The following is a 5000-nucleotide window of genomic DNA, read 5'->3' on the forward strand; positions in this document are numbered from 1 at the left end:
GAGTGAATTGGATCGATGTGGTATACCGGGGTTGACGTCCTGTCCGTGGATTGAATCAGGGCATGTGAAGCGTCTGGGGTAAACCATGGAAAGTTGTGAGGGGCCTGGATGTGGAGAGTGAGCTGTGGTTTCGGGCATTAGTGCATGACAGCTAGAGACTGAGTGTGAACGAATGGGCCTTGTTGTCTTTTCCTAGCGCTACCTCGCACACATGAGGTGGGAGGGGGATGGCATTCCATGTGTGGCGAGGTGGCGATAGGAATGAATAAATTTAGGCAGACAGTGTGAATTGTGTGTATGGATATATATGTGTGTGTCTGTGTGTTTTATATATATGTGTATATTGAGATGTATAGGTATGTATATTTGCGTGTGTGGACGTGTATGTATATACCTGTGTATGGGGGTGGGTTGGGCCATTTCTTTCGTCTGTTTCCTTGCGCTACCACGAAAATGTGGGAGACAGCGTCAAAGCAAAATAAAATGAATTATATATTATATATATATATATATATATATATATATATTATATATATATATATATATATATATAAATATATATAACAAAAAGATTTGTGATCGGGGGCCTGAACATGCAGGAGGGTGAAAGGAGGGCAAGGAATAGAGTGAATTGGAGCGATGTGGTATACCGGGGTTGACGTGCTGTCAGTGGATTGAATCAAGGCATGTGAAGCGTCTGGGGTAGGCCATGGAAAGCTGTGTAGGTATGTATATTTGCGTCTGTGGACGTATGTATATACATGTGTTTGGGGGGGGTTGGGCCATTTCTTTCGTCTGTTTCTTGCGCTACCTCGCAAACGCGGGAGACAGCGACAAAGTAAATAATAAAAAAAATATAATATATATATATAATATATATATATATATATATATATATTATATATATATATATATATATATAATATAATATATTTTTCTGAAAACCCATACAGATCTTCACCTATAGCCTCCACAAGATAATGATCAGACATCCCTCCAGTTGCACCTCTCAGCACATTAACATCCAAAAGTGTCTCTTTTCGTACGCCTGTCAATTAACACGTAATCCAATAACGCTCTCTGGCCATCTCTCCTACTTACATAAGTATACTTATGTATATCTCGCTTTTTAAACCAGTATTCCCAATCATCAGTCCTTTTCAGCACATAAATCTACAAGCTCTTCACCATTTCCATTTACAACACTGAACACCCCATGTATAACCAATTATTCCCTCAACTGCCACATTACTCCACCTTTCCATTCAAATCACTCATCACTATAACCCGGTCTCGTGCATCAAAACCACTAACACACTCATTCAGCTGCTCCCAAAACACTTGCCTCTCTTGATCTTTCTTCTCATGCCCAGGTGCATATGCACCAATATCACCCACCTCTCTCCATCAACTTTCAGTTTTACCCATATTAATCGAGAATTTACTTTCTTACACTCTATCACATACTCCCACAACTCCTGTTTCAGGGGTATTGCTACTCCTTCCCTTGCTCTTGTCCTCTCACAACCCCTGACTTTACTTCCCAGTCATTCCCAAACCACTCTTCCCCTTTACCCTTGAGCTTCGTTTCACTCAGAGCCAAACATCCAGGTTCCTTTCCTCAAACATACTACCTAATCTCTCTTTTTTCACATCTTGGTTACATCCACACACATTTAGCACCCCACTCTGAGCCTTCGAGGAGGATGAGCACTCCCCGCGTGACTCCTTCTTCTGTTTCCCATTTTAGAAAGTTAATACAAGGAGGGGAGGATTTCTGGACCCCCGCTCCCGTCTCCCGTGAATGTTGGTTGAAGAGGGTGGAGAGAGTAAGTGAGCTTGAGAAGAGACCTGTGGAGGAAGTACCAGGAGAGACTGAGTACAGAATGGAAAAAGGTGAGAACAATGGAAGCAAAGGGAGTGGGGGAGGAATGGGATGTATTTAGGGAATCAGTGATTGATTGCGCAAAAGATGCTTGTGGCATGAGAAGAGTGGGAGGTGGGTTGATTAGAAAGGGTGGTGAGTGGTGGGATGAAGAAGTAAGTATTAGTGAAAGAGAAGAGAGAGGCATTTAGACGATTTTTGCAGGGAAAAAATGCAATTGAGTGGGAGATGTATAAAAGAAAGAGACAGGAGGTCAAGAGAAAGGTGCAAGAGGTGAAAAAAAAGGGCAAATGAGAGTTGGGGTGAGAGAGTATCATTAAATTTTAGGGAGAATAAAAAGATGTTCTGGAAGGAGGTAAATAAAGTGCGTAAGACAAGGGAGCAAATGGGAACTTCAGTGAATGGCGCAAATGGGGAGGTGATAACAAGTAGTGGTGATGTGAGAAGGAGATGGAGTGAGTATTTTGAAGGTTTGTTGAATGTGTTTGATGATAGAGTGGCAGATATAGGGTGTTTTGGTCGAGGTGGTGTGCAAAGTGAGAGGGTTAGGGAAAATGATTTGGTAAACAGAGAAGAGGTAGTGAAAGCTTTGCGGAAGATGAAAGCCGGCAAGGCAGCAGGTTTGGATGGTATTGCAGTGGAATTTATTAAAAAAGGGGGTGACTGTATTGTTGACTGGTTGGTAAGGTTATTTAATGTATGTATGACTCATGGTGAGGTGCCTGAGGATTGGCGGAATGCGTGCATAGTGCCATTGTACAAAGGCAAAGGGGATAAGAGTGAGTGCTCAAATTACAGAGGTATAAGTTTGTTGAGTATTCCTGGTAAATTATATGGGAGGGTATTGATTGAGAGGGTGAAGGCATGTACAGAGCATCAGATTGGGGAAGAGCAGTGTGGTTTCAGAAGTGGTAGAGGATGTGTGGATCAGGTGTTTGCTTTGAAGAATGTATGTGAGAAATACTTAGAAAAGCAAATGGATTTGTATGTAGCATTTATGGATCTGGAGAAGGCATATGATAGAGTTGATAGAGATGCTCTGTGGAAGGTATTAAGAATATATGGTGTGGGAGGAAAGTTGTTAGAAGCAGTGAAAAGTTTTTATCGAGGATGTAAGGCATGTGTACGTGTAGGAAGAGAGGAAAGTGATTGGTTCTCAGTGAATGTAGGTTTGCGGCAGGGGTGTGTGATGTCTCCATGGTTGTTTAATTTGTTTATGGATGGGGTTGTTAGGGAGGTAAATGCAAGAGTTTTGGAAAGAGGGGCAAGTATGAAGTCTGTTGGGGATGAGAGAGCTTGGGAAGTGAGTCAGTTGTTGTTCGCTGATGATACAGCGCTGGTGGCTGATTCATGTGAGAAACTGCAGAAGCTGGTGACTGAGTTTGGTAAAGTGTGTGAAAGAAGAAAGTTAAGAGTAAATGTGAATAAGAGCAAGGTTATTAGGTACAGTAGGGTTGAGGGTCAAGTCAATTGGGAGGTGAGTTTGAATGGAGAAAAACTGGAGGAAGTGAAGTGTTTTAGATATCTGGGAGTGGATCTGGCAGCGGATGGAACCATGGAAGCGGAAGTGGATCATAGGGTGGGGAGGGGGCGAAAATTCTGGGGGCCTTGAAGAATGTGTGGAAGTCGAGAACATTATCTCGGAAAGCAAAAATGGGTATGTTTGAAGGAATAGTGGTTCCAACAATGTTGTATGGTTGCGAGGCGTGGGCTATGGATAGAGTTGTGCGCAGGAGGATGGATGTGCTGGAAATGAGATGTTTGAGGACAATGTGTGGTGTGAGGTGGTTTGATCGAGTGAGTAACGTAAGGGTAAGAGAGATGTGTGGAAATAAAAAGAGCGTGGTTGAGAGAGCAGAAGAGGGTGTTTTGAAGTGGTTTGGGCACATGGAGAGAATGAGTGAGGAAAGATTGACCAAGAGGATATATGTGTCGGAGGTGGAGGGAACGAGGAGAAGAGGGAGACCAAATTGGAGGTGGAAAGATGGAGTGAAAAAGATTTTGTGTGATCGGGGCCTGAACATGCAGGAGGGTGAAAGGAGGGCAAGGAATAGAGTGAATTGGAGCGATGTGGTATACCGGGGTTGACGTGCTGTCAGTGGATTGAATCAGGGCATGTGAAGCGTCTGGGGAAAACCATGGAAGCTGTGTAGGTATGTATATTTGCGTGTGTGGACGTATGTATATACATGTGTATGGGGGGGGGGTTGGGCCATTTCTTTCGTCTGTTTCCTTGCGCTACCTAGCAAACGCGGAGACAGCGAAAAAGTATAATAATAACAATATATATATATATATAGTTTTAAGAGGTGAAAAAGAGGCAAATGAGAGTTGGGGTGAGAGACTATCAGTAAATTTTAGGGAGAAATAAAAAGATGTTCTGGAAGGGGGTAAATAGGGTGCGTAAGACAAGGGAGCATATGGGAACTTCAGTGAAGGGCGTAAATGGGGAGGTGATAACAAGTATTGGTGATGTGAGAAGGAGATGGAATGAGTATTTTCAAGGTTGTTGAATGTGTCTGATGACAGAGTGGCAGATAAGGGTGTTTTGGGTCGAGGTGGTGTGCAAAGTGAGAGGGTTAGGGAAAATGATTTGGTAAACAGAGAAGAGGTATAAAAGCTTTGCGAAGATGAAAGCCGGCAAGGCAGCAGGTTTTGGATGATATTGCAGTGGAATTTATTAAAAAAGGGGTGACTGTATTGTTGACTGGTTGGTAAGGTTATTTAATGTATGTATGACTCATGGTGAGGTGCCTGAGGATTGGCGGAATGCGTGCATAGTGCCATTGTACAAAGGCAAAGGGGATAAGAGTGAGTGCTCAAATTACAGAGGTATAAGTTTGTTGAGTATTCCTGGTAAATTATATGGGAGGGTATTGATTGAGAGGGTGAAGGCATGTACAGAGCATCAGATTGAGGAAGAGCAGTGTGGTTTCAGAAGTGGTAGAGGATGTGTGGATCAGGTGTTTGCTTTGAAGAATGTATGTGAGAAATACTTAGAAAAGCAAATGGATTTGTATGTAGCATTTATGGATCTGGAGAAGGCATATGATAGAGTTGATAGAGATGCTCTGTGGAAGGTATTAAGAATATATGGTGTGGGAGGCAAGTTGTT

Source organism: Panulirus ornatus, chromosome 20 (genome assembly GCF_036320965.1).
Source record: "Panulirus ornatus isolate Po-2019 chromosome 20, ASM3632096v1, whole genome shotgun sequence".
Lineage (NCBI taxonomy): Eukaryota > Metazoa > Arthropoda > Malacostraca > Decapoda > Palinuridae > Panulirus > Panulirus ornatus.